At 50.0% G+C, this 17,233-nt stretch overlaps 1 long non-coding RNA gene across 2 annotated transcripts in view; it reads left to right on the forward strand.

Moving 5' to 3' along the window:
• The window catches only part of LOC142290171 (uncharacterized), a 77,681-nt gene extending 62,858 nt beyond the window's left edge, over positions 1–14,823 (forward strand). The window contains exons 4-5 of one of the 2 annotated variants that reach the window (XR_012750230.1): positions 6,505–6,622; positions 14,583–14,823. This is a non-coding gene — a long non-coding RNA (uncharacterized LOC142290171). Of the gene's footprint in view, positions 1–6,504; positions 6,623–14,035; positions 14,267–14,582 lie in introns of those variants that run through there. The other variant, XR_012750231.1, reaches the window with a different exon arrangement.
• The last annotated feature ends 2,410 nt before the right edge of the window (positions 14,824–17,233 follow it).

Genomic DNA, 17,233 nt, shown 5'->3' on the forward strand with positions numbered 1-17,233 from the left:
GATGCCACTGACAGACAGATGGAGCTCTGGTTGAAATCCATCTATGAAGCTATCGGCGCGTCGTTTGCTCCAGCATTCGCTGCCGTATGGGCACTCCAAGCTATTTCAGCTGGTCTTACACAGGTTGACACTGTCACACGGGCATCTGTGCCGCAGGTGGCATCCTTAACCTCTCAAATGTCTGCATTTGCGTCTTACGCGATTAATGCGGTTCTGGACTCTACGAGCCGTACGGCAGTGGCGTCCGCCAACTCTGTGGTTTTACGCAGAGCCTTGTGGTTAAGGGAATGGAAGGCAGATTCTGCTTCCAAAAAGTGCTTAACCAGTTTGCCATTCTCTGGTGACCGACTGTTTGGTGAGCGGTTGGATGAGATCATTAAACAGTCCAAGGGTAAGGATTCATCCTTACCTCAGCCCAGACAAACCAAACCCCAGCAGAGGAGGGGACAGTCGGGGTTTCGGTCCTTTCGAGGCTCGGGCAGGTCCCGATTCTCCTCGTCCAAAAGGACTCAAAAGGATCAGAGGAACTCAGATTCTTGGCGGGCTCAGTCACGCCCAAAAAAGACAGCCGGAAGACCCGCTACCAAGGCGGCTTCCTCATGACGTTCGGCCTCCTCTCTCCGCATCCTCGGTCGGTGGCAGGCTCTCCCGCTTTGGCGACATTTGGCTGCCACAGGTCCAAGACCGTTGGGTGAGAGACATTCTGTCCCACGGGTACAGGATAGAGTTCAGTTCTCGTCCTCCAACTCGATTCTTCAGAACGTCTCCGCCTCCCGACCGAGCCGATGCTCTTCTGCAGGCGGTGTGCACTCTCAAGGCAGAAGGTGTGGTGATCCCTGTTCCTCTTCAGGAGCAAGGTCACGGTTTTTACTCCAATTTGTTTCTGGTGCCAAAAAAGGACGGATCCTTCCGTCCCGTTCTGGACCTAAAACTTCTCAACAAGTACGTAAAAAACCAGACGGTTCCGGATGGAATCCCTCCGATCCGTCATCGCCTCAATGTCTCAAGGAGATTTCCTAGCATCAATAGACATCAAGGATGCTTATCTCCACGTGCCGATTGCTCCAGAGCATCAGCGTTTTCTACGGTTCGTTATAGGAGACGAACACCTTCAGTTCGTAGCTCTGCCTTTCGGTCTGGCGACAGCCCCACGGGCCTTCACCAAGGTCATGGCAGCAGTAGTAGCAGTCCTGCACTCTCAGGGACACTCTGTGATCCCTTACTTAGACGATCTGCTTGTCAAGGCTCCCTCTCAAGAGGCATGCCAACACAGCCTGGACGTTGCACTGGAGACTCTCCAGAGTTTCGGGTGGGTCATCAACTTTTCCAAGTCAAATCTGACCCCGACCCAATCGCTGACATATCTTGGCATGGAGTTTCATACTCTCTCAGCGATAGTGAAGCTTCCGCTGGACAAACAGCGTTCACTACAGACAGGGGTGCGATCCCTCCTTCAAGACCAGTCACACCCCTTGAGACGCCTCATGCACTTCCTAGGGAAGATGGTAGCAGCAATGGAGGCAGTCCCTTTCGCGCAGTTTCATCTGCGTCCACTACAGTGGGACATTCTACGCCAATGGGACGGGAAGTCGACGTCCCTCGACAGGAACGTCTCCCTTTCTCAGGCGGCAAAGGAATCTCTTCAGTGGTGGCTTCTTCCCACCTCATTGTCAAAGGGAAAGTCCTTCCTACCCCCATCCTGGGCGGTGGTCACGACGGACGCGAGTCTGTCAGGGTGGGGAGCGGTTTTTCTCCACCACAGGGCTCAGGGTACGTGGACTCAGCAAGAGTCCACCCTTCAGATCAATGTTCTGGAAATCAGAGCAGTGTATCTTGCCCTACAAGCCTTCCAGCAGTGGCTGGAAGGGAAGCAGATCCGAATTCAGTCGGACAACTCCACAGCGGTGGCATACATCAACCACCAAGGAGGAACACGCAGTCGGCAAGCCTTCCAGGAAGTCCGGCGAATTCTGACGTGGGTGGAAGACACGGCATCCACCATATCAGCAGTTCACATCCCAGGCGTGGACAACTGGGAAGCAGATTTTCTCAGTCACCAGGGTATGGACGCAGGGGAATGGTCTCTTCACCCGGACGTGTTTCAAGAGATCTGTCGCCGCTGGTGGACGCCGGACGTCGACCTAATGGCGTCCCGACACAACAACAAGGTCCCAGTCTTCATGGCGCGGTCTCACGATCACCGAGCTCTGGCGGCAGACGCCTTAGTTCAAAATTGGTCGCAGTTCCGGCTCTCTTATGTGTTCCCACCTCTGGCACTGTTGCCCAGAGTGCTGCGCAAGATCAGGTCCGACTGCCGCCGCGCCATCCTCGTCGCTCCAGACTGGCCGAGGAGGTCGTGGTACCCAGATCTGTGGCATCTCACGGTAGGCCAACCGTGGGCGCTACCAGACCGACCAGACTTGCTGTCTCAAGGGCCGTTTTTCCATCGGAATTCTGCTGCCCTGAACCTGACTGTGTGGCCATTGAGTCCTGGATCCTAGCGTATTCAGGATTATCTCAAGACATCATTGCCACCATGAGACAAGCTAGAAAACCAACCTCCGCCAAGATCTACCACAGGACGTGGAAGATATTCTTATCTTGGTGTTCTGCTCAGGGAGTTTCTCCCTGGCCATTTGCATTGCCTACTTTTCTTTCCTTTCTACAATCCGGTTTGGAAAAAGGTTTGTCGCTCAGCTCCCTTAAAGGCCAAGTCTCAGCGCTATCTGTATTTTTTCAGAAGCGACTAGCACGGCTTCCTCAGGTACGCACGTTCCTGCAAGGGGTTTGTCATATCATCCCTCCTTACAAGCGGCCGTTAGAGCCCTGGGATCTGAACAGGGTTCTAGTTGCTCTCCAGAAGCCGCCTTTCGAGCCTATGAGGGATGTTTCCCTTTCTCGACTTTCACAGAAGGTGACTTTTCTAGTAGCGGTCACCTCGCTTCGGAGAGTGTCCGAGCTAGCAGCGCTCTCATGCAAATCTCCCTTCCTGGTGATTCACCAGGACAAGGTGGTTCTGCGCCCGATTCCGGAGTTTCTCCCTAAGGTGGTATCCCCCTTTCATCTCAATCAGGATATCTCCTTACCCTCTTTGTGTCCTCATCCAGTTCATCAATGTGAGAAGGATTTGCATGTGTTGGATCTGGTGAGAGCACTCAGAATCTACATTTCCCGCACGGCGCCCCTGCGCCGCTCGGATGCACTCTTTGTCCTTGTCGCTGGTCAGCGTAAAGGGTTGCAAGCTTCCAAATCCACCTTGGCTCGGTGGATCAAGGAACCAATTCTTGATGCCTACCGTTCTGCTGGGCTTCCGGTTCCCTCAGGGCTGAAAGCCCATTCTACCAGAGCCGTGGGTGCGTCCTGGGCATTACGGCACCAGGCTACGGCTCAGCAGGTGTGCCAGGCGGCTACCTGGTCGAGTCTGCACACTTTCACCAAGCATTATCAGGTGCATACCTACGCTTCGGCGGACGCCAGCCTAGGTAGACAAGTCCTTCAGGCGGCGGTTGCCCACCTGTAGGAAGGGACTGTTTTTACGGTCCTGTCACGAGGTGTTATTTTACCCACCCAGGGACTGCTTTTGGACGTCCCAATCGTCTGGGTCTCCCAATTAGGAGCGATAAAGAAGAAGGGAATTTTGTTACTTACCGTAAATTCCTTTTCTTCTAGCTCCAATTGGGAGACCCAGCACCCGCCCTGTTGTCTTAGGGATTTTTGTTTTTCCGGGTACACATGTTGTGCATGTTAAATGGTTCAGTTCTCCGATGTTCTTCGGATTGAATTTGTTTTTAAACCAGTTATTGGCTTTCCTCCTTCTTGCTTTTGCACTAAAACTGAGGAGCCCGTGATCCCACGGGGGGTGTATAGGCAGAAGGGGAGGGGCCTTACACTTTTAAGTGTAGTGCTTTGTGTGGCCTCCGGAGGCAGTAGCTATACACCCAATCGTCTGGGTCTCCCAATTGGAGCTAGAAGAAAAGGAATTTACGGTAAGTAACAAAATTCCCTTCTTTTGTGGGACAAGATGACGTTTTCAGCTGTACCATTTTTATGTATAACTTTTTGATCGTGTTTTATTCCAATTTTTGTCAGCAGTTTAATGAAAAGACAGTTTTTGCTACTTTTTTTATGGTTAACGGTTGGGTTAACTACTGTGATGGTTTTATAGATCGGCTTCTTATGGACTCGGTGATACCAAATATGTGCACTTTTTGTTTATTTTTTTACACAAATAACACTATTGGAATATTTTTTTGTTCTTTATTTTATGATTTTTGATAAAACAATTTTACTTTTTTTTTGTTTTTTTTGTTTTTTTTTACTTTTTAATTTAGTCCTTCAACGAGACATTACCCTATAGTGCTCTGATTGCCGATACATTGTACTGTAATGCTCGATCACTACAGTACAGTGTAGCTGCCAGAGCTGCGCTGTGAAAGCCTGAGTAATCGTTCTGGAGCCATGATCCCTCAGGCTTCCTGTAGTAAGGTGACCTGGAAGTCCTACCATGATGACGATCAGACCCTCGCAATTACATCACGGAGGGCCCGATTGGAGGGGAGAAGGAGCATGATCCCTCTCCCAAATCCCAAAGTGCCGCATTCGATATCAAGTCCAGCATTTAGAGGGTTAAAGAGCCAGGGACAGTGTGGAGACCGTCCCTGGCTGTGAGGGCTGGAGATCAGCTGTCAGAAAAGCAAGAGTCCCCAGCGGCAATCGCGCTGGGTACAGCGCTAATACCCCAACACAATTGCTAGATGTACATATACATCGATGGTCGGTAAGTATATTTAGCTTTGTAAGACGCACTTTTTTTTTTCCTCAAAATTGAGTGGAAAATAGGGGTGCGTCTTAAAAACTGAATCTAGTTTACCGAGGAGCGGTGGAGCGGAGTCACAGGAGGCTGGGGCCGCTGCTGTCGCCGGGGGGGGGGGAGTGCTGCAGCGGTGGAGCAGAGTCGCAGGAGGCTTGCGCCACCACTGTCACCTGCTTCCTGCAGCGGTGGCTTTGCTGTAGGCCCGTAGCTGGAGTGTCATGGTGGCTGGCTTAAGGAGGGTACCATGGATCTGCTGGCAAATAACTGTGGAGGCGGGCGCCACAGGTCTGAGAACCGAGATCTCTATCTGCGCCTGCACTGCCTTCGACTTGGTGGACTTCAGGAAAATGGGTGCGGAAGCCTCTGCATCCATTTTCCTGTAGTCCATCAAGTCGGAAGCAGCGCAGGCGCAGATAGAGATCGCAAAGGGCTCAGATTTTGTTCTCCTCAGCAGGTGGAGACTATTTTTAAGATAGAGGAGAAAGAGAAGAGCGATCCTTCTCCTCCTCCTCTGCAGGGCTGGATGCTGATTGCTGCAGAGCTGCCTCCACCAATCAGTGATCTGACCCTGACAAAATTATCAGTTGAATAAAGGGTTCTTAATAGGTGAAAAAATACACTGAAGGGGAACACAACCCCCATCATCAGCCTTCAGAATGTATTGTATCAATGGGTGTATTCTGAAGGATGATGGGGGCTGTAGTCATATTTAGTATAAACACTCCAGGGAGGGACTGTAATGTAGTGGCTAAAGTGTTGTAAATGTGACTACCACCCTTCTCCTCTTTCAGAATACACCCAGTACATGGGTGTATTGCTAAGGATGAGGGGGCTGGTAGTCCCAGATCCCCAAAACCGTGCGTCATCTACAGATCCCCAATTATCCCACACCGCACTATCAGGCACAGTGTGTACATACCATTAGTGGGCAGCTCGGGTGTTTAGGCTGTGAAATTCAACTTTATAAAGTTTGAAAATTCATGCACTTTTTGATTGACGTGTGCACCTTTGCTGCTAATGTCCGGGCCTGTTCCTCCCTCTCACTGGCCGTATGTAAATTTCTAATCTTCAGTTACACGGCGTCGGAGTTAGCGCCTGCGCATAGCGCTCATCTCCGGCGCCATGTTTCTGAACCCCACAGTATTATGGTACATGAGAGAGCGGCGCATGCACCCTCGCTTCTTAAGATCTGTTGTGACCGCGGGAGCACGTCTCATGCACCATAATACTGTGGGCTTCAGAAACATGGCGCCAGAGGTGAGCGCTATGCGCAGGCGCTAAATCCGACGCCGTGTAACTGAAGATTTGAAATTTACATACGGCCAGAGGGAGGGAGGAGCAGGGGCGGGGATACACGTGCATAACCCGCCCGTACATTAGCAGCGAGGTGCACACGTCAATCAAAAAGTGCATGAATTTTCAAACTTTATAAAGTTGAATTTCACAGCCTAAACACCCGAGCTGCCCACTAATGGTATGTACACACTGTGCCTGATAGTGCCAGTACTGCACTGGCTGCACCTTATATAGGAAAATGCTGATGTTTGGTTCCCTTTAAATAAAAAAAATATTATGCTCTGCAGATAGCACCTGTGGTTTTTTTCGAATGCTACTTTTTTGCAGTGTTTTTGGTTTTGTCTTCAAAATTTTGTTTGTATCTAATTGGTTTTCTTTTTTGCTTCTCTGTGCAGGATATCAAGAATCGATGGAGGTCCGTGAGGGACTGAGAAGAGATGTTCTTAGCCAAGATGGAAAGAAGTGTCACTCTTCTGAGCTGCATTTCTTTATGTCTAGCCGGGAGCTCTATTAGTAAGCAGATTTTGTGATTTTTATTTTTTCTTAATTTAAAATACTTTTACATTATTATTTTTTTTTTACTTACCACAGTGCTCTGATCGCAGATACACTGTACTGCAATGCAATGCTCGATCACTGCAGTACAGTGCAGAGTGATAACCCAGCAAAATTAGGTACAACTAGGAGATGTCACAAAGGGAAAGGAGATAAGAAATGGAGCGCCCAGTGGCATATAAGAAAAGCCACCTGTCAGAAAAAAACTCCCCTTTACCTTTTAAGAAATATTTAAGATTAAAATGACCTTTAGTTTTCGTATCACCCCTTTAACATCTGACACCTTTTTTTTTTACCTGTTCTTAAATGCTGCTGATCCTTTCAATCTTGTGGGGATTTTTTTCTTAATTTTAGACAAGATAAAAAAATGACAGATTTATAACAAGTACAGTCCTGCTCATCATTATTGGCACCCATGAAGTTTAAGTACATAATGTGGAATAGTTACTGAAAAAATAAATGAAGTGAAACTGCTTTTTTTTGTATAGAGCACTCGTGTGAAATACAAAAGAGCAAATGATAAACAACAATTTTAAACAAAAAACAATGGAAGGGCAAAATAGAAAAACCTAAAGCTGCTGTGACGCTGGGATTGGCACCCTTTACATTAAATAAGTATAGAAACACATTTTTACTTGCTTGTGGAAAATCACAAATGAGAATTAATTGTGACAATTTTTTGGTGCCCATGGGACATGAATTATCCAATAAATGATTACTTCACAGTTTTAAAAAGCCACATGGTAGCCCCTATTACTTTTGTCACGATGGTGAAGAGAAAGGAGCTGTCTAAAGACATCAAAACTGCTTTTATTAGTAAACACAAGACTTCCAAAGTGTATAAGGCCACCTCCAAAGACCTTGGTATCCCAGTTTCAACAGTGCACAATGTTATTAAGAAGTTTGCCAAGCATGCAACCATCAAGAACTTCCCTGGACGTGGGGGAGTGAGGAAAATTGACAAGAGATATCTTCGAAGTTTGGTGTAAAAAAAAAAAAAAAAACAAACACACTCCATGAAACATCCGAAGACCTGTAGACCAACCTGGAACAGTCTGAGGTCATGGTTTCAACAAGTACCATACACCATACACTAAACTAAGGAGAGGGCAAAGGCCAAGGAAAAAAACATTTTCTTTATCGTTCCTTATGGGAGACCCAAACCATGGGTGTATAGCTTCTGCCTCCGGAGGACACACAAAGTACTACACTCAAACGTGTAGCTCCTCCCTCCGGGCTATATACACCCCCTGGATGACAATCTAACCAGTTCAATGCTTTGGGTTTCAGGAGGTCACACACACTTGCATTCTCTGATATTTTTTTCATTTTTATTTTAATTTTAAAGATTTGGAAGAAAAGCGGGTCCAGTCTGGACTCCCGGCATGTCCCTTCACATGCCGCGCTCCTTCACATCCTCTGAGAGGCTCTGGGTTGAAGTGGGAGCCGTCTCGGTCCTCTCTGCTTGCAGAAGACCGGTCTCCATCCACAGCCCTGTCTGGTTTCTGCTGGAAGGAGCGTTCACCCCCCCTCAGGGACTGGCCCTGCATCTCAAAGCTAAGTATTGAGACGTTTTTCAGGGGTCCCGGGTACTTTTATTAGGGGGACAGTATGTGTTTTATCGTTACTGTAAATTCCGGCCGGTTCTGGGGGTTTCCCCTGAGAACCGCGCCGAAGGTGCCTGCTCGTCGGCCGCATTTTAAAATCTAGGCCCCGGCTTCAGTTTGGGCCTAGTTTCGGCTCCTCTGCATGTCATGCATACAGGATGCATAGCGTGGCGCCGCCCACCGCTCGGCCAGCAGAGGGGAGGACACTCCTCTCTGGGGAGATGTTTCCTCCTCTGTATCTCTCCCTGGCCCTCCGTTTTCCCGCTCTTGGGCTCATACCCGCCCCCCCTCCTCCTTCCAGCGCCATTTTCTCAGCGTTCTTACACTGGATGGCGCTGGATGCTGCAGCTGCTGCTGTTTAGGAAGGCTGACGCTTCACTGGGGCTTTGAGCTGTGGAATCCGGAGGGCACACAGAGAGCGGGCTGGTAAGCCACAACCTCCGGTTGTGGGCTTTTATTACACTCTCAGGGCATTCTATAGGAGTGTATTACTACTGCAGAGCTTCCACCTCAGCAGCATGTCTGTCACCCGAAGCAAGGCTGCAAACATGTACGCTATATGCACTGCTTGTAAGCTCATTCTGCCAGAGCCAAGCACATACCCACATTGTGATGCCTGTGCTAATATGGTTGTGTCTCAGCCTGGAGCCTCCTCAGGGGTCCCCCCGGCTGCTCCGGCCCCGGTGGCTGAACCCCCGGCTTGGGTAGCTTCCTTTTCACAAGCTATTTCCCAGTCTTTTGCCGACTCCATGGGGCAGCTGTCCCGGACACTGCTGACCATGCATCAGCCCCCTTCTCAGGGTGCCTCTGCTGCTCCGAGCTCTGCGGAGCTCTCAGAGCATGTCCTAGGACCCCGTCCCCCTAAACGGAGACGCAGGGACCCTTCTCCTTCCTCTTCCCACGGCTCTGATTCACATGCCGAGGTGCAGGGCGAGGAGGATTCGTTTACTGTGGGCTCAGACGCTACCTCTATGTACCCCATTGACTTGTCTGAGGGTGATGCGGATGTTAGTGACTTGATTGCGTCCATTAACTCCGTACTGAACCTCAACCCACAAGAGTCAGAGGAACAACCCTCTCTGGTAGAGATACACCAGTTTACCTCACCTAAGAGAGCTAGGAGTATGTTTTTTAACCACTCCAGCTTTCACACCACTGTTACCAAGCCCAGGGCCTGTCCTGACAAACGTTTTCCGAAGCGTAGTTCAGATGACCGTTTTCCTTTTCCACCAGAGGTGGTTAAGGAATGGGCCCAGTCCCCAAAGGTAGACCCTCCGGTGTCCAGAATCTCAGCCCGCACAGTCGTAGCTGTGGCTGATGGCACTTCTCTTAAGGATCCCACTGACCGCCAGGTTGACCTTCTGGCCAAGTCTGTATATGAGGCGGCAGGAGCCTCGTTCTCCCCGTCTTTTGCGGCAGTGTGGGCTCTTAAGGCAGTCTCTGCCTCTCTGACGGAGATACATTCCCTCACCAGGGACTCTATTCCTGAGACGGATGCCTTAACTTCTCAAGCTTCGGCTTTTGCATCCTACGCCATGTCTGCCATCCTGGAGGCTTCTCACCGCACGGCGGTGGCCTCCGCTAACTCCCTCGCGATCCGCAGGATCTTGTGGCTTCGAGAGTGGAAAGCAGACGCTTCCTCTAAGAAGTACCTTGCGAGTCTCCCCTTTGCTGGGTCCCGGCTGTTTGGGGAACAGCTGGATGACATAATTAAGGAAGCTACTGGCGGGAAGAGTACTTCCTTGCCACAAACTAAAGCCAAGAAACCTGTCCAGGGCAGGAACCAATCGAGGTTTCGTTCCTTTCGTTCCTCTAACTGGTCATCCTCTAAGCCCTCGACCTCGTCCACTACCGCAGCGATCGTAAATCCAACTGGCGCGCAAAGCCGCGTCCTCAAAAGACCGGAGGAGCCGCTGCCACTAAGGCAGCCTCCTCTTGACTATCTGGCTGCGCCAGCAACGTCCTTGGTCGGTGGCAGGCTCTCCCACTTTGGCAACGTGTGGTTTCAACACGTCTCCGATCAGTGGGTGCGGGATATCATCTCCCACGGCTACAGGATAGAATTTTCTTCCAGCCCGCCAAACAGATTTTTTCTGTCCACCCCCCCTGCTCCAAAGCCGCCGCCTTCTCTCAGGCCGTGGCATCCCTGCAGGCCAACGGTGTAATTGTTCCGGTTCCCGCCCGGGAACGGTTCAGCGGTTTCTACTCAAACCTCTTTCTAGTCCCCAAAAAGGACGGTTCCTTCCGGCCCATCCTGGATCTCAAGCTTCTCAACAAGCATGTTCAGGTGCGGCACTTTCGCATGGAATCTCTGAGATCGGTCATTGCCTCAATGACCCAAGGAGATTTTCTGGCATCCATCGACATCAGAGATGCCTATCTGCATGTGCCACCAGCGTTGGCTACGCTTTGCAATCGGAGAGGAACATTTCCAATTCGTGGCTCTCCCCTTCGGCTTAGCCACGGCCCCTCGAGTATTCACCAAGGTCATGGCAGCAGTGGTTGCGGTCCTGTACCTCCAGGGGTTGGCAGTGATTCCTTACCTGGATGACCTTCTAGTCAAGGCCTCATCCAGTGCAGACTGCCAGCGGAGTGTCTCTCTCACTCTCGCCACGCTAGTTCAGTTCGGGTGGCTTGTCAACCTGCCCAAGTCCACTCTGACCCCGACCCAGGTGCTTTTGAACCTAGGGATGCAATTCGAGACTCTGCCGGCACTTGTCAAGTTGCCCTTAGTCAAACAGCAGTCCCTTCGTCTGGCGGTGCGCTCTCTGCTGAGGCACCGCCGTCATTCCATCAGACACCTCATGCAGGTGCTGGGTCAGATGGTGGCGTCAATGGAAGCGGTTCCCTTTGCCCAGTTCCATCTGCGTCCCCTGCAGCTGGACATTCCCCGCTGTTGGGACAAGCGGATCTCTTCCTTGCACAGGCTGGTGGCTCTGTCGTCACAGACCAGGAGCTCCCTTCAGTGGTGGCTTCGGCCCCTCTCTCTGTCACAGGGACGCTCCTTCCTGACTCCGTCCTGGGTGATCCTCACCACGGATGCCAGCCTCTCCGGTTGGGGAGCAGTATTTCTCCATCACCGAGCACAGGGCACTTGGACTCCGTCCGAATCAGCCCTCTCGATCAATGTGCTGGAGATCAGAGCTGTGTTTCTAGCTCTCCTAGCCTTTCACCACCTGTTGGCGGGCAGACACATTCGAGTTCAGTCGGACAACGCGACAGCGGTTGCCTACATCAATCACCAGGGCGGGACTCACAGCCGTCTGGCGATGTTGGAGGTTCAACGAATCCTCCAGTGGACGGAGGACTCCAAGTCCACCATATCTGTAGTCCACATCCCAGGCGTGGAAAACTGGGAGGCCGATTACCTCAGCCGTCAAACCGTGGACAGCGGCGAGTGGGCCCTGCATCCGTCAGTGTTCAGATCAATCTGCCGCAAGTGGGGCACTCCGGAAGTGGATCTAATGGCATACCGGCACAACAACAAGGTTCCGGTTTACGTGGCTCGCTCTCACGATCCTCAAGCCTTCGCAGCAGACGCACTGGTTCAAGATTGGTCTCAGTTCCGTCTGGCCTATGTGTTTCCCCCTCTAGCGCTCTTGCCCAGGGTTCTGCGCAAGATCAGAATGGAGGGCCGTCGAGTCATACTCATTGCTCCGGACTGGCCCAGGCGAGCTTGGTACCCAGACCTGCTCCGTCTGTCCGTAGAGGTGCCGTGGCATCTCCCGGACCGCCCAGACCTTCTCTCTCAAGGTCCGTTCTTCCGCCAGAATTCTGCGGCTCTCAGATTGACGGCGTGGCTCTTGAGTCCTGGATCCTGACGGCTTCAGGCATTCCCTCTGAGGTCATCTCCACCATGACTCAGGCTCGGAAGTCTTCCTCGGCCAAGATTTACCACAGGACTTGGAGGATTTTCCTGTCCTGGTGTCGCTCTTCCGACCATGCTCCTTGGCCGTTCTCCTTGCCGACCATCCTGTCTTTTCTACAGTCCGGTCTACAGCTAGGACTGTCCCTCAATTCCCTCAAGGGACAGGTGTCGGCTCTGTCGGTATTGTTCCAGCGGCGTATCGCCCGACTGGCCCAGGTGCGCACCTTCATGCAGGGCGCATCTCACATCATTCCTCCTTACCGGCAGCCCTTGGATCCCTGGGACCTTAATCTGGTCCTCACGGCCTTACAGAAACCCCCCTTTGAGCCTCTCAGGGAGGTTCCCTTGTTTAGACTTTCACAGAAAGTTGTTTTTCTAGTAGCCATAACTTCTCTCAGGAGAGTTTCTGATTTGGCTGCGCTCTCTTCGGAATCCCCCTTTTTGGTGTTTCACCAAGACAAGGTGGTTCTTCGTCCGACTCCGGACTTTCTCCCTAAGGTGGTGTCTCCTTTCCACCTTAACCAGGACATTTCATTGCCTTCTCTTTGTCCGGCCCCTGTGCATCGCTTTGAGAAGGCGTTGCACTCCTTAGATTTGGTGCGGGCGCTCCGAATCTATGTGTCACGCACCGCCGTTTTTAGGCAGTGCACCTCACTTTTTGTGCTAACCACTGGTCAGCGCAAGGGTCTCGCTGCTTCTAAACCGACCCTAGCTCGTTGGATCAGGTCGGCTATCATCGATGCCTACCAGTGTTCTCAGGTGCCTCCCCCGCCAGGGATTAAGGCGCACTCGACCAGAGCTGTCGGTGCCTCCTGGGCTTTCAGGCACCAGGCTACGGCTCAGCAGGTTTGTCAGGCTGCCATGTGGTCCAGTCTGCACACTTTTTCGAAGCACTATCAAGTGCATGCTCATGCTTCGGCAGATGCGAGCTTGGGCAGACGCATTCTTCAGGCGGCTGTCGCCCATTTGTGAAGTTAGGTTTTGCCTACTTCTCAGTTTGGTCTATTTCCCACCCATGGACTGCTTTGGAACGTCCCATGGTTTGGGTCTCCCATAAGGAACGATAAAGAAAAAGAGAATTTTGTTTACTTACCGTAAATTCTTTTTCTTATAGTTCCGACATGGGAGACCCAGCACCCTCCCTGTTGCCTGTTGGCAGTTTTTTGTTCCGTGTGTTTCACCGGCTGTTGTTAGTAGACAGAGTTCCGGTTCTTCCGAGTTTTACTCTATCTCTACTTATGGGTGGATGTCCTCCTTCAGCTTTTGCACTGAACTGGTTAGATTGTCATCCAGGGGGTGTATATAGCCCGGAGGGAGGAGCTACACGTTTGAGTGTAGTACTTTGTGTGTCCTCCGGAGGCAGAAGCTATACACCCATGGTTTGGGTCTCCCATGTCGGAACTATAAGAAAAAGAATTTACGGTAAGTAAACAAAATTCTCTTTACTGAACAAAAGACATAAAAAGGAACCACAATCCTTCTGGGAAAATGTTCTGTGGAAAGATGAAATAAAAATAGACCTTTTTGGCAATGCAAAGCAACAGTTTGTTTACAGACGGCGTAGTGAAGCTTATAAGGAAAAGAACATCCTGCCAATAGTTAAGCATGGCGGAGGATCCAGAATGTTGTGGGATTTTTTTGCTGCGTCTGCTCCTGGAGAACTTGCCTGTATAACAGGAATCATGAAATTAGAGAATTATCTAGAGATTTTAGAGCAAAATCTCCTACCCAGTGTAAGAAAACTTGGTTTGAGTCGAAGATCATGGGTCTTCAAGCAAGACAAATACCCAAAGCACACATTCAAAAGTACACAGGAATGGTTGAAAAAGAATATATGAACTATTTTAAAATGGACAGCAATGAGCCCTGACCTAAATCCCATTGAAAATCTTTCAGGTGAGCTGAAATCTGCCATTGGGAAAAAAAACCCCTGCAAACATTCAAAAGCTTGAACAAACAGCAACAGGAGAGTGGAAGAAAATACCAGGTGACAAGTGCGAGAAGCTTATAGATGGCTACAAGAAACGTTTGGAGGCTGTCATCAATGCCAGAGGGTGTACAACCAAGTATTAAAGAGGGGTGCCTTTTTTGAAGCACATGCTGTTTATTTGGTGTCTTCTGTGAAATTGCCACATGTAAGTAGACAATGTTTTATTATTGTATTACTTTGGACCACTTAAAAAGTCCTGAGTATATACATACATGTACATTTCCATTTATTTCTGAAGATATTACCTTCTATGAAAAAGATGGAGTGCCAGTAAAGGTGAGCAGCACTGTAACAGGTTTATGTCATGTGCTTGCCATGCTCTTTAGTGCTGCACCACTTAATGTGGGTCATTTTCTGTGCAGCTTGCAGTGATCCTTGATATTTCATGTATGATTTTTAACTCTCTTGTTAGTACATCACATTTTTTTTCCTTTTTGCTTTCCTGAACTGAAGGCAACATATCTCCAAGGAATTCTGATCTCTTTGCAAATGAAGAGCAGCTGCAGGCCGGGAAGACTGACCCTCAGCAGCCTCCTCGACTTCAGAATCCACATGTAGCGGAAGACCAGGAACAAGCATGGCCACCGACGGCCGAGCAACCTGTCCACCAAGAAGCTCAGAAGAAGAGGCGATGGCCCTGCAACTTATGTTTTTGCTTTTTAAATGTGGTTTATACTTTTGCTAATTTGTAATTTTCTTGGTCAATACAACTAAAGTTTTGAATGATAATTGTCTGGACTTGAGTCTTGTTTTATATTACTCCTTGAACAAAATCTCCCATGTGAGTTTGGCTTTGGTGACAAAAGACTTTACCAATCCTGCATTTTTGGAGCAGGTTGGAGAATGACTTTCTGGATGTTAAGTCGTCCATAGTCTATAGGTGCCCATATAATAGTTGGCTTGAATGTGATTCCTGTATTTTTCTGACTATAAGGTGCACTTTTTAGTAAAGCTTACACCTATGATACAGGACGAAAGTGTTACTGTGCAATGTATGTGTATACTATATACACAGCTTCACAGTATATACTCCATTATAGTCCACGTATTAGTACAATAGATTGTGGAGCTGTGAATGCCGGCTGTTATTTTCCATATACATTATTTCCATGTATGTTCCTATTATGAATGTGTGCGGGGGAAAAATATATATATATATATATATATATATATATATATATATATATATATATATATACTGTATATACACTGTGTGTGTGTGTGTGTGTGTGTATATATATATATATATATATATATATATATATATATATATATATATATATATATAAAATTACTACAGAGTCCAGGGGAGGTAGGGGCAGCTCTGGAGTAGTGCTGGGGGCTGGTGAAAGCTGCAGGAGGCAGCAGGAGATCTTCTGCTCCCGCTCATATAATATGCACTGCCGCTGTCAATCACTGTGGTGCTGAACCGCACCGCGGTGATGGGCTGGGGCAGCGGCGCATATATCTACCTGCGCCCCCCCTTTGATGGCACATGCCACCCCTGTGTTAGAGATGGCCTCCATGCTGCTGCTCATAGTAAAATAAAAAACTCTTTACTTGCCTCCTCCAGCGCTGATCTCCTGGTCTATCTGCTGCCGCTGTGATCAGGCACACAGAGATGATATCACTCTGCTGTGCCGATCACATGACCGGCACCGAGAACCAGGATGGGGCATATCTAACACGGGGAGGTGTGCCATCCATAGAGGGCCATATCAAACACAGGGGGAGGTGTGCCATCCATAGGGGGCCATATCAAACGGGGACTTGTGCCATCCATAGGGGGCCATATCAAACGGGGAGGTGTGCCATCCATAGGGGGCCATTTCAAACACTGGGAGGTGTGCCATCCATAGTGGGCCATATCAAACACGGGGAGGTGTGCCATCCATAGGGGGCCATATGAAACACAGGGGGAGGTGTGCCATCCATAGGGGGCCATATGAAACACAGGGGGAGGTGTGCCATCCATAGGGTGCCATATCAAACACAGGGGCAGGTGTGCCATCCATAAGGGGCCATAGCAATCACAGGGGGAGGTGTGCCATCCATAGGGGGTAATATCAAACACAGGGGGAGGTGTACCTTCCAGAGGGCCATATCAAACACAGGGAGTTGTGCCATCCATAGTGGGCCATATCAAACAGGGGGAGGTGTGCCATACATAGGGGGCCATATCTAACACAGGGGGACGTGTGCCATCCATAGGGGCCATATCACACACAGGGGGACATCCATAGGAGGCCAGATCAAACGGGGCGTGTGCCATCCATAGGGGGTCATATCAAACACAGGGGGAGGTGTGCCATCCATAGGGGGCCATATCAAACACAGGGGGAGGTGTGCCATCCATAGGGGGCAATATCAAACACAGGGAAGTTTGCCATCCATAGTGGGCCATATCAAACACGGGGGGAGGTGTGCCATCCATATTGGCCATATCAAACACGGGGACGTGTGCAATTCATAGGGGGCCATATCTAACACAGGGGGAAATGTGCCATCCATAGGGGGCCATATCACACACAGGGGGACGTGTGCTATCTATAGGGGGCCAGATCAAACAGGGGACGTGTGCCATTCATAGGGGGTCATATCAAACACAGGGGTAAGTGTGCCATCCATAGGGAGCCATATCAAACACAGGCGGAGGTGTGCCATCCATAGGGGGCCATATCAAACGGGGAGGTGTGCCATCCATAGAGGGCCATATCAAACACGGGGAGGTGTGCCATCCATAGAGGGCCATATGAAACACGGGGAGGTGTGCCATCCATAGGGGGCCATATGAAACACGGGGAGGTGTGCCATCCATAGGGGGCCATATCAAACACAGGTGGAGGTGTGCCATCCATAGGGGGCCATATCAAACGGGGAGGTGTGCCATCCATAGAGGGCCATATCAAACACGGGGAGGTGTGCCATCCATAGAGGGCCATATGAAACACGGGGAGGTGTGCCATCCATAGGGGGCCATATGAAACAGGGGGACGTGTGCCATCCATAGGGGGCAATGGGCATCACTGGGGGACGTGTGCCAGCACAAGTGGCTATATTCAATATAAGGGGGCCAGATCCAGATTAACGGGGCTAATTTTAGG

The sequence above is a fragment of the Anomaloglossus baeobatrachus genome, chromosome 2, assembly GCF_048569485.1.
Source record: "Anomaloglossus baeobatrachus isolate aAnoBae1 chromosome 2, aAnoBae1.hap1, whole genome shotgun sequence".
Lineage (NCBI taxonomy): Eukaryota > Metazoa > Chordata > Amphibia > Anura > Aromobatidae > Anomaloglossus > Anomaloglossus baeobatrachus.